The sequence below is a fragment of the Anas platyrhynchos genome, chromosome 5 (genome assembly GCF_047663525.1).
Source record: "Anas platyrhynchos isolate ZD024472 breed Pekin duck chromosome 5, IASCAAS_PekinDuck_T2T, whole genome shotgun sequence".
Classification (NCBI taxonomy): domain Eukaryota; kingdom Metazoa; phylum Chordata; class Aves; order Anseriformes; family Anatidae; genus Anas; species Anas platyrhynchos.
The window spans coordinates 64,325,199-64,341,241 of record NC_092591.1 but is presented as its reverse complement, the minus strand read 5'-3'; the positions used below and the strand labels follow the sequence as shown (position 1 = coordinate 64,341,241).

The following is a 16,043-nucleotide window of genomic DNA, read 5'->3' as shown; positions in this document are numbered from 1 at the left end:
GGTTGGAACTTGGTGATCCAACCCAAGGTCCCTTCTGACCCAAGACACTCCAGGATTCTATGGTCCAGTTAAAAAAGCACTAATTCTTTTACCTCATTGGAGTTAGATTTTTCTTCTGAAAGGCAGGTCTGACAAGTCACATTTTCCCCTCTTATTAAATGTTATTTTATTCACTGCTAAAAATAGAATATGAACAAATGTTAATGAATACAGCATATAGTCTATCTTTTGAGGATAAAAGCACACCATTTATGAGAAATTGAATTTACAAAGCTTCAGGACAAAATCCATGTGTATCCACAATCGTATATCTAAAAGATGATGTTTCAGCAATTTTGTCTTTATTATTCACTAGTTCTATAAAAAAAATCCAACTTTAGGCAAAGACCAAATAAGCAAAGATTAAACATAAGAAAACACTGCATGCAGGTCTGCCATACAAAGGGGATTTTTTTGCACCAGATTAATATTAATACATTTTCTTAATACCAAAGAATTGTATCCATTAGTTCCCTATATTATTAAGTATCATTTAACAACTTAATCCCAATCAGAAATATACTAGAAACATGCAAGTAAAACCTAACTCCACATATCATTAACATTTTAAGCACTACCCTTTTTAAAAAAAACAATGATAGTAATATTTCTTAAAGCTCTGAGGTTAAATAAACCACTTTAAAACTTTATGGAAAAAAAAAAAAAAAGACAGTAGCCTTATACAGACAATGCATTAGTATTAAACTACCACAGATCTAAGCTAACAGTGACATCCAGTGGAAAGACAGTCTTATTTTCTTCACGCTATTTTTAAGACATCTTTAACTCAGATAAAACCTCTCATGCAGCACATTCATGTTATGAATATTTAGAAAGATATACCTGTCTTCTATTATACAGGTCCCTGGGAAGATACAGATGTGTGATAACATCAGCACTGGACTTTCATGGAGTTGAAAATTGTGTCACAGCTTCATTTATTTGTCCTAAAAGAGCTCCCATCACAGTTGTTACACTGCAACAAAGTACTTGCCCTAGATTTAAGTATTAAAACAGGCAGCAATTGAAGATTTTACATTAAAAAAGTAGCAAGCTTCTGATAAAACATTTGCACAAGTACTTATTGTCATAGATAAACTAAACTATCTTTAGTTATACTTCATTCAATTTCCTAATATCAATTAATTTTACAGGAAAAAGAGGCTATAAACAAGGAAGCTCTTATGTTTTGGTCAAAAAGAGCTGAACTGTGGAAAAGCTACCTGAAGATCGATGACATTTTTACATATAAGACAGAAGCAGATCCCTTGTATGTGAACAAGACATTGTTTCCTGATTTATCTCCTCATCTCTTCATATACACACATACTTTTCTCTCCACTTGAGTGAAGAAAGAAAAAGAGAGAAGCTGCAGAGAATCCCAGGTACGTTTTTCTTCAGTGAGTGGTGGGAGCTCCCTGGGCTCACCAGCACTGTTTTCCCAGTCTTCTCAGCTATACACGTAAGAATGAAGAAAAGGCTTCTGTAACGCTATTCCCCATCTGCCTCTCAAGCTCCCAGTGGTACCAGCCACGCTGCTGCTTAGCCCATTATTGGCTGACTGGACTGGGAAGAAAGCTTCTATTCCACACCAGCTCCATTTTCACTAACTCTGCCTCCTGTCTTCCTTGATCTTAGATGCAATGAGTCTTGAGACAGGGTTAGGGAAAATTGCACTTTCAGTTTCCATCATATTCCTCCAGCTACTAGCTCTTACCACATCCAGTCTCCCTCTGTAAGCTGATAATTAAATAAATCAAAATCTTTGTTAGACATTCAGACAGCAATCGGTACAGAAGTCTAGCAGGCATGGGAGAGTCTCCCAACCCATCAGTTGTTAATAGGCACTAACTGAGGAGGCTAAGTAGACAGGTGAACTGTGCAGTGACTGTTATAAACTTCTTGCAAGGTATCCAAGGTGCTCCTGAAAGAAGTTCCAAGTTTGAACTACTTCTAATCCCTGCTGGGAACTAAAACAATACTCGTTACGGCTAGACACTGTTCCATAGCTAGCCAAATTAAAATATATAATCACAAGCTCTGATTCCATCACCTGCTCATTCCCACTGTCTTACAATCTTCCTGCTCCAAGAAAAGCGAATCCTAGGTTTAGCGATAACTACCTGTATGCTTTGACAAAAATTTTTCCTTTGTTGCAGCCACCTGTACAGTACTCAAATGCACTGCATTTCACTTTAAAAGTAAAGCAATTGATTACCTTTTTTTCTGTCTATATTAAGGAATTTCCCCAGAATATTTCCTGACTTCTATTCCTGACACTATTTCAAGCGTTTATAAGGAAACAACATACCTATATTTCTGCCGATCTGCAACAGATTTAATGTATCAAAGGATACTGAAGTAATTAAAACTATTGGCATTATTCCAAATCTTTAGACAAAAAGGTAAGACAGCAAAGCAAGAATAAGTAACCATCTTCTTTTAAGAAATGAACCTTCCCAGCACATAGCTTTCCATGCATAACAACTAATGAGGGCTTAGTGTAATGACAATCTCATTACTCAATCAAGTTTCTGGTTGTTTCTGTTTCAGAACAACATGCATAATATCAGGTACTGCAGCATAAATGCCTGTTTTTGTTTTCAATATTCAGAATAAATCACCCAATATTTTTTTCCATAAGCAAATAGTATTTTTCCTTCAAATTTTCCTTAAAGTAGTAGGAGCTTACTATGGTGGTAAAGGAAGCCTTACCAAGTGACCAATGGCACTATCCAAAAGCAGAATTTCAATACACAAACGCAGTTCCCACAGGCATGAAGGATCAACCTATCAAAGAGGCAATAAATGAGGTATTTCATCTGCATACACAAAATTTAATGTCTAATCAGCATGTGCACTTGCTATAATATTATGAATTACTAAATGGTCAACCAGCTGTGGGGATCAGTGTCATAACTAAGCATATGAAGTGAGTGAAAGAATGTATGCCCCTTTTTTTTTTTTTCCTCCAAGAACGGTTGAGACTCTTGACGGTGAAAAAGTTGGGTCTTTTGCATTCTTTAGTGAAAGACCAAAGGCCAATTTGAGAAATACTAATGGCCAGTTTTGAGAATTTATGTATAATCCTAACAATCTACAGTAAGAAAAAGGGTACATTTCCCTAAAGCAGGCAGCAAACTAACCGGTTGTTTTAAATGGAAAATTACCTCAGAGCTCATTTTTGTGATAAGCAAGGCTTAAAATGAGTAGTCCTGACACCATATTTGTTGAGCAATATCAAATAACAGAGTATATTTAAAACATACAGGAGAAATCAAGCAGAATGCTGAAATATTCCCTTGTAAAAACACATCTCTTCTAATTACTGCATTGGAGAAAATGGAGCTAGTTAAGCCATGAACATGACTTGAGATGTGAAATATCAGAAAGATCTTTCCTTCTGAGACAGAAATAGCAGCTATATTAGCTGAAGATAATTATAAGTTTTATAAGTACATTTTGGAAGGGAAACCTGGAAGACAACTTAGATAAAAACAAAAAGGCATTCTTGATGTACTGGGTGTGCTATAATTACAAGTAGAATTTTCCTCAGCAGAGGGGAGGAAAAGCAATTCTTGATTACTGAATCCTTTGAAAGCCAGTTGCAGCTGTTTTTTTTTTTAAAAAAAAAAAAACAAAAAAAAAAACAAAAAAAAACTCTTTATACCTCAGTCCTGGCAGCTAGAGCTGCATGAAAAAGCAGCTATTCTTTCTGTACCACACTTTTATTTTAAGGAGAGACTTCTTTGCAGCAGAAAATACATCAATCTCAACAAGTTTAAGAAGTAGCTCAAGAAATAGTCTAAGAATAGAAGTATAAGTCTGCTTTTTAGATAGAATTTCTCAAAAGCCTACTGCTGTCTCATTGCAATTAAAAGTAGCCTGAAAAGTGGAAAAAAATAGTCCTGCAGTTACAGAAAAGTAAAAAGAGATTACGAACCAAGTACTGAAAACATGCAGATGTTGCAAACATCCCAAGGCAATTTTGTGTGGCTACTTAAGTTGCCACACCAAAACAATTACAGTCTAACAATCACAAAAGCATATTAAAAACAAAGTATAGCAACATAATTCCTTTGAAATCAGTAAGGGTGTGAACGCTGCATCAGTTGAAATGAGAATGTGACATATTTGAATAGATAGTTGATTACAAAAAAGCTGTTTTCGTGTGTTACTTTACCATACTAGGGAAAATTACATAAACAGAGAGAGTGATGCCACCTGAGTAGCCTGAAGCGTCGCATCAGATTAAACAGACCTAAGCCACAAACAGTGATAACTAACCAGTGCTCGAAGCCAGGCCACTGAAGCAGCAGTCATTCCTGTGTCAAGGTCATCAAAGAAACAGAGCAATTAGGAATGACTTGTATAGGCAGCACAGCACAAGGGAGTAGAGTCTTGTAGCTAAACAGAACAAGAAGAGATCACAAAGGCTAAGGGGTAGAAGACAACCTTTCTGGATCCATCTCCTCTAATAACAGAACAAGATTCCATCTGGTCCAAGTTCTGCAATGAGCAAAAGGGGAGAGGACACATTTCTGCACCAAACCAAGGAGTGAGGAAGGAAGGCCTATATGGGACAGAATGCAAGAAGTTAAAACTAAACAAATTTATATAATTAGATTTAAAGAATTTGATACCAAAAGATAAAGGGGATTTAGTTTCATGGTACTAAGTACAACACCAGACAGAAATTCAAAGAAGAGACTATATATTAAACAAGAAAACTGTACTGCAAAGTTGGTAAAAAGAACAAATAAAGCTCACTGAAGGCAATTCCTTGAAGTGACTAGATCACATTGACAGTATTAGAAGGAAAAATGGGTACAAAGATTCATTGCCCACACAGAAAAACAGACCACATGTGATGCAACTTAAGGCAGGTTTACATTATTGTTGAGACAAATTCTGAGTAAATATGACTCTTTTTTTTTTTCTGTGGATCCTTACTCAAATGTAACTGTCTGAAGCTTTGAGGGACAGGCAGTCTAAGTTCAGAACTCTAGATTTTTGCAGTATCTCATGCAGCCTTATACAGATCTGAACAGGGACCCTATAAATACTCACCACATAAACGGGAGGAAGAAGAGCTCAAAGTACCTACCCTCTGTTAGTTATTTTTCCTGTGTGTCAAGAACGTGGCCTGAAGCACTGTGAATAGCACTATATAGAAAACCATTGTGTTTTACTCGTCAAAACAGCTTCAGAGGGAATGCAAATCAGACTTGCTCTTTTATAACAAGAATTCTACTGGGACTATAATACAGAAGCAAGGTAAATCCACCACCTTTGGTACCAAGAAAAGCTCAAAAACCATCATAATGAACAACAAAAAGTGAGAGAAGATACAAGCTTTTAACAATGGAACACTCTTTCAAATGGAGTGTGAAATATGTTCAATTTGCTGTAAATTATAGGCCTGACAGAATAGCACGCATTAAGTAAAAAACACTGAGTGGCTGCTCTAACTGGCATAAATTCTCCAGAAGTGCCCAGTACTACAGCGCTGCCAATCAATGGGATCGTCTCTGAGGCACTCTGGAAAACACCACCACAGGAGTAGTCATTGCAGATGGCTTTTACCAGAGTGAAACCAGAGGAATTCAAATAGCAATAACAACCTTGATCCACAGAGTTTGTCTTGCAATTAACTAACAGACCAGCTTAATGTATTCTGTGAGGATCATAAGTGGATCAAGAAGTTTTGGCAGAGTTTTTTATATTAGATGTATTGCAGCAGTTATCTAGGAGCATCATTAGACTAGCAAAGAAAAAAAAAAAGGAAAACTAAAAAAAAAAAGGGCCCTGTGCAGAATTGTTTTAAGTGGGGGTGGGGTGGTAATTCCTGTGAAAAATGTCATTTCCAAAATACTCACAATTCGTCTCCAAAAAATTTCAAATCTTCATCTAAAAACTAGAGGTTTCATTTTTAGGGGAAAAACAAGCAAACAAACACACAAAGCACACTTTTTCTCTGCAACACTTTAATTCAGCTAAAAATACTTTTCTCCCCCACCCCCAAGTTCTATGTTTAAATGCTACTCAAAAAAACATTCAACACTAGATGTAATTAAAGAAAGAACAAACGCTAAGGGGAGCACACAGAAATTGACAGCATAACAATTCAATGTACCAATTAATTCGGAACTTTATAATCTTTTGAGACATCTATATTTTAATATTTGCTTTGTTGCAGTTTAGACCTCACTTAACCTGCCAGTTTACAGGCTCTCAAGGACAGATTATTTCTCACATGAAACCCAATGCCTAGATCTTTTACATAAACTAGCAGCTCACACAGACTAATAATTGTAGATTTGTATGACAGGATTAAATCACATGAGCAAAAGAAGCTGAACATCAGATCTAGATCCAAAAATTCACTTGGACAAGCAACAGAAAGTCTAAATTTTAATTATTCTTTGCTTACAAGCTTTTGAGAAACCCACATGGTAAGCAACTGAAATACCATGTTATATTTAACCATTAAAATAAAGAAGCACATAAAATGCTTTAACTTTTTTTAAAGAAAGTGAGTGCTGAAAAGTTTTGTGATCTGATGCTTAAAGCTTTAGCAAAGACTAAACAGTATGCCTAATTTTATCCTCTGACTATAATAATATTGCATAATAGAACAAAAACACACAATACTGAAGAATACTGATAAAGAATAGTTAAATTATTTATATTCAGTCTACTAACTCGGCCATTGGCCACCATAGGGAATATACATTATCTTGCGTGAGAAAAGAGCAAGGGAGTATTCCATTAATCTGTACACATGTGGGAACAGTTTTCTTACCTGAGAGAGAACTTAAACCATTTTTATTCATTTCTAATTGTCCTGGAGGCCAGCTGCAAATAAATAAATAAATAAACAAACCCGCACATACGGTTGTTAGCTCACAAGTGACCTCTGTTCTCTACAGGCCAGGGAGCCAGGGGCACCAACAGGCCTCAGCCGCCCTGAGAGGCCTTACCTGGGGCCTGCACCCACAGTCCCGTCTGTCCTTCAGGCCCCGGTTGGGCCCAACTTACTGCCTGGGCTGACCTTGGACCTTACCTGCCCCTTTGCAGCTGCCCACCTGCCACTGGACTGACAGTGAAAACTGTCCCTGTTACGAGCCAGGCCCTGCTCGGGTGCTGAGGGGCTGTGCGCTGGTCGGTGAGGGCACCGCCCTGCCTGTGCTGAGCCACTGTCAGCTCCTGGCTTCCGCTGGCCTTGTGGAGCAGCCCACGCCTGCTACTCCTTCACACAAGTGCTCCGAAATGCAATTTCTCTCCTTCAGAATGGTGACAGGGAGAAGTAGTGTCCGTCCATTTGATTTCAGTGACCAAGATGTCAATTAAAAGCTACTAGAGGGTTTCCTTGTTCACAGCTACAGCAGTTTCCTTTTGAGAAACACTCCGTAGCCAATCACTTAGGCTCAGGCAAGGATCTCAGTGAAGTAGTAATTTATTCACAATTGCAATGGCAGGCATCCCCAAAGCAGGAGTGCTATTCTACTAGTTCCAAAACACAGTTTATATATTTTTTGATGACAGGACCCTCCCCTGTTTCCCCACTGACTGGGTAATACAGGCTCACAATCTATCCAATGCTTCACAGACAATGCATGGCCTTCCGTTGCCGGCCAGCTAAATTTCAATTTTCTTTTGCCTTTTTTACTGTTTGAAGTGGTAAAGTTTCTTCACTTACCTGACTTGACACCTTGATTTTCACCTAATTGCTCTAAGGAGTCTGGTTGTGTGTATTTTACAAGGTTGTCTGTTAAGCTTTCTTATCACTGCAAGCATACCTCACTCCTTCCCTCTGCAAAAACAACAGTTTTATTCCCACACTGTGAATATGCTGCAGAACACATAGTATTCTGCAGGACTGTGATGTTGAGACAGGGGATTTCAGACATGATCCTTCTCTCCAGCACAGAATGCTAGAATTCAGTAATCAGTGTTAGAGTAAGGACTTAATCTTTCAATTAATCTTCTTTTTCCTGTTTGATGACTCAGGAAATAATTGAGTTTTCTGTGATGTATCAACAGAAATATTAAAATGACAGTAATATACTTTCTCTACAGAACTAATTGAAGAAAAAGAACAGATGAGCAAAGACTAGTTTTTGAAAATTTTATGTCTACTTTTCTGAACGGTTCTTTCACCAAACATCAAGGCAATTCATTCTTGTCGCTTGGTCTGAATGTTTCTTCCAGTGTCCCTCTTTCAGATGCATTTTAAAATATCCAATATTCAACAGAAAGCAAACTAATTGCTTGATAATGACCTTTTTAATGCCCAGACTAACCTTAATGACTTTAAATGGAATTTTAATGAGTTATTCTGAGTATAACTGTTTTCTATTTATATGCATAAACATAGAGCATTTTCGATTAAATGAAATTTTTGCTTAAGACATTTCAAGCTGAACTCTTTGCACAGTGATATACCGTAAGAGAGGCATACATGAACAAGTTCACACAAGCTTGTGCGCTCTCTTGATAGACCTGGTGAAATAGCAATGGCTTGAAACAGGAGGATCCATACTGAAGTTCATACTCTGCCTCAGTAACACAAGATAAACCTAACAGAACAGAGATTGATATCTAGATCTCCCATATTTTATGCTAGTGCTCTGTGTACATGTTGATATACGCATGCATACTTTCCAAAGATCAAAACATCAAAATGTTCAAATCTTATTGTGAATGAGTATATTGACAACCCAACTTGGGGCAAATAGTCAAAACAACATACTATTCTGGTGTGAAAGCAGGAAAAAAACAAAAAAAAAACAAAAAAAAAACAACAAAAAAAAAACACTTGAAACCTTAGGAATTTCTGAGGAATAGAAAAATATTCGTATGAAATGTCCATTTGTACAAGTGTCTTACTATAGATAAAACATCTTAATGAGTAAGGAGATAAGCAAGCCACACTTGCCAAGCTCCTTTTTATTTTGTATTATTATTTAGCCTCTCATTGAATTGATAAGGTGTATACATCATGGTTTTTTTTTTTTGTTTTTGTTTTTGTTTTGCTTGTGTTTTGCTTTGCTTTTGGTGTCTGTTTTTGTTTGTCTGTTTGTTTTGTTTTTAAAAAGGCTAGATAAGCAATGCTTCTTTCACAACTTAATCATAGAATAGAATCATAGAATATCCTGAGTTGGAAGGTGTTGTCGATGGAAGGAAGACAGGGACACTCAATATAAGTGATCAGCAAGCTTCATTTTATTGCCTGAATAGCCTAACTTTTATAGTGAACTTAACAGGGGCGGACAGTGTTTCACACAAGATTATTGGTCAAAAGCACTCAGACAAACAACTATAAGAAAACAACCCCACCTGCAAGAAAACAACCCCCTTGTGATTAGCAGTCACATAGACCTTGTCCTTGAAGCCAGCTACTGGTAACAATATTTTTTCTGAATTCCTCAATTGGGCGATGTGGGAACACTGTCATGGGAACTTTTCATAGTTGCCCTGGTAGCTTGGTTTGCTCAGCTACAGCAAACCATGGGATTTTTGCTGTTTCAAAAATCCCTCAACAGGAAGGGACCCATAAGTATCATCAAGTCCAACTCTTGGCACCACACAGGTCAGAACACCTCCTAGTCCTACATCCAAATCATTTATAAAAACATTGAAGAGGACTGGCCCTGAAATGGAGCCTTGAGGGACTCCACTGGTGACCATCCACCAGCCAGATGTGGCCCCATTTACCACAACCCTTTGAGCCCTGCCCGTCAGCCAATTGCTCACCCATCGTATGATGTTTGTGTTAAGTTGTATGCTGGACATTTTGTCCAGTAGGATCCTATGGGAAACCATGTCAAAAGCCTTGCTGAAGTACAAAAAGATCACATCAGCTGGTTTCCCTTGATCAACTAGACAGGTCATCTTATCATAAATGGAAATCAAATTTGTTAGGCAGTACTGTTGGGAATTGGCATACAGGACGTGGACATGTGCCCGTGGAGCAATTGTTCAATTTGAGCTTGCTTTAAGCAACCAGGGGTAGGCCTTATAAAATCTCAGGGCCTGCTGTAGCTGAGCAAACCAAGCTGCCAGAGTAACTGTGAGAAGCTCCCACAGCTATGACTCCCACATCGCCTGATTAAGGAACTCAGAAAATACTGTTACCAGCAGCTGGCTTCAAGGACAAGGTTTAGGTGACTGCTAATCACAAGGGGTTCTTTTCTTGCAGGTGGGGTTGTTTTCTTGTAACTGTTTGTCTGAGTGCTTTTGACCAATGATCTTGTGTGAGACACTGTCCGCCCCTGTTAAGTTCACTATAAAAGTTGGGCTATTCGGGCAATAAAATGGAGCTTGCTGATCACTCATATTGAGTGTCCCTGTCTTCCTTCCGTCGCAACACAGGACCTACCCCTCATGAACCCATGTTGGCTGGAACCAATGACCACATTGTCCCCCAGGTGCGCTTCAGTAATTTAAAGAATCATCTTCTCCATAATTTTACCAGGCACTGACATGAGACTGACAGGCCTGTAATTGCTAGGGTCTTCTTTCTTACCCTTCTTGAAAACTGGTACAACATTTGCCAGCTTCCAGTCTACTGGGACCTCTCCAGATTCCCAAGATCATTGAAAAATAATTGAGAGAGGTCCCACAATGACATCAGCCAGCTCTTTAAGCACCCTGGGATGAATCCCATCTGGACCCATGACCTGTGTGGATCCAGGTGGAGCAGCAAATCCCGGACATGTTTAGGGTCGGTTGGGAGTTTGTCATTCCCACCATCATGGTCCTCCAGCTCAGGGCACGCTAGGTCCTGAAGCCCATCATCAGCGCTGAAGACAGAGACAAAGAAGGCATTAAACGTCTCTGCTCTGCTTATGTCATTGTCTGTGAGGAGACCTTCCCCATCAAGTAGCAGACATGGCCAGCTTCAACTCTAGTTAGGCTTTGGCCACACGAATTTTCTCCCTACAAACACAAACAGCATCCCTTTATTCCTTTCTCATCGCCTGACCCTCCTTCCAGCAGCCATACACTTTTGTTTTTTGCCTGAGCCTCAGTAGAAGATCCCTGGTCAGCCAGGCTGACCTTCTGCCCTGCCTGCCTGTCTTCTGATATTTTGGAATTGCCTGATCTTGTGCTTTTAGGAGACAGTGCTTAAAGATCAACCAGCACTGATGGACACCAATGCCTTCAAAAGCAGTTTCCCAGGGGACCTTGCTGACTAGTTCCCTGAGCAGCCTGAAGTTTGCTTTCCCCATATCCAGGGCTGAAGTTTTGGTGGCAGTTTTCCTTCTGTCGCCATAAATTCTAAACTCAACCACTTCATGGCCACTATGACCAAGATGGCCACCAATTGCCACATCTCCCACAAGACCCTCTCTGTTCTCCAGCAATAGATCTAGGAGGGCACCTGTCCTAGTTGGCTCCCTTAGCACCTGCACCAAGATGTTATCATATAAGTGCTTTAGGAACCTCCTGGACTTGCTCATGTTGGCATTGTAGTGATCCCAGTTGACGTCTGGCAAGTTGAAATCCCCCATAAGGACAAGGGGAGTTGATCAAGGCATCTCATAGTTCTGCAAAGGATAATTCATCGGCATTGTCACCCTGGCCGGGTGGTCTGCAATAAACTGGCCAACTTGAAGCTCCACACAGTCCAGCCCATGCTTCACATACATCGCCACCTCGCCTACCCTGCCTGTCCCTCCTGAAGAGCCTGTAACCATCTATTGCAGCACACCAGCCACAGGACTCATCCCACCAGGTTTCACTTATGCCAATGATGTTGTAGCTGTGGGACTGGGCCAAGACTTCTAGCCCATCCATTTTTAATCCAATATGTGAAAATCCTTGGATATAAAGACTGAGGCAAGAGAATGCTACTGATAAAAACTAGAAAGGGCAAAGAGAAGATTAAAAGCTATCTTATGAACCTGAGAAACAGCTGAAGACCAATGTATATTTTGAAAACCCACTTCCATAACAGGTTCATAAAAACAAGACAACACAGTCAGTAGGAACTTTTAAAGCCACTTCCTGCTGACTGGAATCTGCTTTTTTGACTGAACTGCTACTGTAACAACAGTGGCTACTTTCTGGAAAAAAAAAAAAATATGTATTTTCAATAAACTTAAAACAAGCATTTAAATCCAGGCTTTTTTCCTTCTTCATAGCAATTGTAGCTTTGTTTTCTCCTAATTCTGATTCTTCCTTTATCCTGAGCTTCTTGAAGAGCCTATATATCTTTTGCTGCACTTCTCATCATATATCATTGCCATAATGGAACTTGTAAGCCTATTCCAGCTCCAACCTGAACAAGAAAACTAAAAACAAAGTACTTTATCTAAAATTGCAAGGAGTGAATGAGCTATAGAATTTATGCACTGATTTTTGTGCATCAAAGAAAATCCATACACTCATACATCTCAGCTGGGTACATGGTTCTGGAAAGTAAGCTTTTCCATGGTGGCTCCCTTTGAAACATGAAGTAAAATAGAAGCCTTTTTCTACTTCTAGAACAAAGCAGACTACTGCAGTTGCTTATTTCTGCAACAACAATTTCTGCACTATCTTAGCATGTTTTTCTCACTAATTAGAACATACTTTATTTTAGCAGATTATTCTTTAAAACAACTAAAAACACCTTATGGCATCATAGCATAAACTTGGACAGCAGTAAAATACACTTGAATTTGAACTTTAACATTTATATGTCTTCTAGACAAATCTCAAATAGGCCTTATCTACTTCTATTTCAGCTCCTCTAAAACTACATTTCAAAGCAATTCCAATGAGGTTGTATGAACTTGCCTTGAAATGAGAAGTATGTCACCTAATAATCACAGCAGTCCAGGAAATAATAATAACAATAAAAAGAAACTTTAAGGTCTACTCTTGTGGTCTTAATTTAATTCACACATTTTATATTGTGCCTCTCATTAAAAAAACATGTCATTTTGCATGACAGCTGCCATGTGAGGTGATTACATACAAATAACAAAAACTCTGAAATTTACTAAGACTATGAGTAAGGTACTTTTTCCCATTTGTTTCCTACATGATATAATAAAGATTCTTACACACAAAAATAAACTAAAAAAGTTTTTAAGCCATATTTAGTGGCATGAGCGAATGGCTGTCTTACTTCTCTCCCAGGAAGGTAACTCTCTACAAAGACACATCCTTATCTTACAGGGTTTCAGAATATAGGTATATTCCATTTCATATAATCAAATTTGGGAATCTAGGGCTAAACATCGTATTTTCTGGCAGAACAAAAAGTTGCTTTAATAAAAAAGAGCATTCTGCATTGTCCTTTAGGTAGATATTACCTTCCTTGTATTTTCTAATAAGGAAGAAACCAGAAATGGCAATCAGCCATGGTCTTTCATACCCTTGCCTCTCCAAAGCTCTTTGTTGGAATTATTTACAACAATATTTCAGGGCAGGCAGGAGAATTTTGTGTGTTTTGGATTAAAAGCAAAATATCTTGAGCCAGATATATTACTGTGATGACTAAGAGGTACGTCACACCCTGCTATAGCCACAGGCCAAGTTCCCTAATCAATCAGGTTACAGCTTTTATGAGCTTTATTCTGTTCTCCATTGCAAAACCTATTGCCACAACAGAAGAATATCATTTATATATATATATATATATATATATATATATATATATATATATATATATGTATGTATGTATGTATGTATGTATAAAATCATGCCCTCAAGATAGAGGGGAAAAATGATGACACTGAATGACAGTTTTGATGAGTTAGTACACCGGAACTGCAGAATTCAAGTGTCTTATGATCTGATAAAAATAAGATAACACCCTGTAGACGTACTCTCAGATTTTTTTTCCCTTGGTCAAAGTATCAAAGCTTAGTCCTGCATGGAAATTTTTCAAACAATTCAAAGTACAGTTCAGTGGAAATTAAAAACTTGTTCTTCCCAACAATACTTAATATGAACTAATATAGTTCATATAGTTAGGATAGTTCATATGAAATCTTTAGAGGAAAAGAATTAAAAACTTTGAACTAAAATATTAGAAATGTTCTGATTTCAGAAACCAACAATTTCCATTTTGGCTTGCTAAAATAACTAAAGAAATTTCAGTAATTTCTATGTTAGTGCAAGTTTAACCTCACTGCTGCACTACTATTTTTATATTCACCAATGCTACGGCAGACAAGTTTGGTCAGAAAAGAAAAATCTGTTATTTTCTAAGGTATGCAGCCTTCCAAAGTTCCTCTCCAACCATAAGACAATAAAGGATAAAGGTGAAAAAGCATGCCTTAGAACAGTTTGTTGATGTGGTTAGCAATCTATTTGTCCCTTTGTCTTATCACATTTATAAAATATGCACTTATCTACACTGTTTTTAATTTCCCACTCTAACATATTTAAATGTCACAAGTAGAACTCTGGCTTAAGTTGTTCTAGTAACACTCATTCATTGAATGAAATAACAGAAAAACAAGGCCAATTTTTGCACATTTTGTAAAACTGGTTCATAGAGTTCTATGCAGCAAAAAGTTGTTTTTACTTGAAAATAAAAATTAAAAAAAAAAAAAAAGACACCTTCTCACACCTTTAGGTGGATAACAGAAATACAAAGCAAGTCTAAGAGTCAACCTAAACAGGTTCTTTATAGTAAATGTTGGCAGAATTAATCAACATAGTACTTGCTACTGCATTGCTCTGTCAGACATTTGAGGATAAAGCTATCTTTGAACTTCAAGAACTTCAGTGGACAAACATGTACGGAAGGGTAGGGTGTTTTGTTTTGTCCTTATTTATCCTATTTGTTCAAATAATTAAAAGGCTGTAAAACATTCTTGCTTTTACCTGACTGACAAGTTTGTGATCTACGTTTCCCATGCAGCAGTCAGGCTGCAGAGACCTGACAGAAAACTCAAGACCATTAAGGGGTTTTGCCAAATAAATACAGAAATTCAAGTCACAAGAAGTTCTGTGAAGAGCAATGCATTTGTCATTTAGGCACATCATAACCCTCCTGTGGGGGATGTGTGTAATACACATCAACGTGACATGCCTAAACAATAAAACACAGCTCTTCACTGAACGAATATACTCTTACTGTCACCTTCGTAAGCTGCAGTCACTTCATATTGCTATGATGAAAGAAAGCAGAAAATTAGTATGGCAGAAATGGAAAAAATATCCATGTTTTTACAAGCCAAAAAGGGAAAGTTAACTAATCCTTGGGAGTGGAACCAAGCTTCTTTATTTCACCCTCATTTCTTTCCTTTTGTTTTCTCATTCTAATTCTGTGCTTTGATTTCTCAGTACATGTATTCTGTGTTTGTTTCCCTCCCAAATTCTTTGACTTACCCAATGTCTATTTTTTAAAAGCAGCACACCTGAACTTGGATTAGAAGATGAGAAGACCCACTAGTCACATTCTGTCATCTCACAGTTGGAATATATCACATTTAAAAACAAGCTTTGTGAACATGCAAAGTAAAAAGATACAAAGCAATCTGCTCCTATTTCAAGACTTCCTCCTAATTCACAAAGCTTACATTTCTGCAACAGTTACTTGGAAATTACCATACTCTAATGCTGTTATCCTCAAGTATTGCATTTTTTTACTCTCTTGTAAACGTTTCTCTTTTATAAAATATAATCATTTGAATAGATGCGTTCTCCATTACATTAAACAAAAAATTACTTTCTACAATCCTACATGCAGAAAACATATTTTAAAACAAGCCTTCATGCTGAGTACTTTTGATGAGCAGCACAAAAGGGCTCAGCTAGCCTAAAACCTATGAGAACCTAGGCTCTCACTTGCACAGAACCTGTGTTTTCATTGTAACTGATATATGCGGATATCCTCAGTCTGCAGCGGTGCTGATTATGAGGCTGCAACACTATTATTGTTAATTTAAAGGAAAGCTGCTCATCAGATAAACAGGTATTTGCCATCATGCCATAGTGTTTAATAGCATGTGTTTTGATACCAATATCAATACAAATAGCTGACTAGGTCTTCC

General features: G+C 37.8%; 1 protein-coding gene across 2 annotated transcripts in view; it reads right to left on the bottom strand.

Moving 5' to 3' along the window:
• Positions 1-1,051: 1,051 nt before the first annotated feature.
• The window catches only part of LOC140002679 (uncharacterized), a 75,853-nt gene continuing 60,861 nt past the window's right edge, over positions 1,052-16,043 (bottom strand). The window contains exons 3-4 of one of the 2 annotated variants that reach the window (XR_011809899.1): positions 2,755-2,829; positions 1,052-1,779 (exon numbers count right to left, since the gene is read on the bottom strand). The gene's annotated coding sequence lies outside the window, so the exon portion shown is untranslated. The remainder of the gene's footprint in view (positions 1,780-2,754; positions 2,830-16,043) is intronic. The other variant, XR_011809898.1, reaches the window with a different exon arrangement.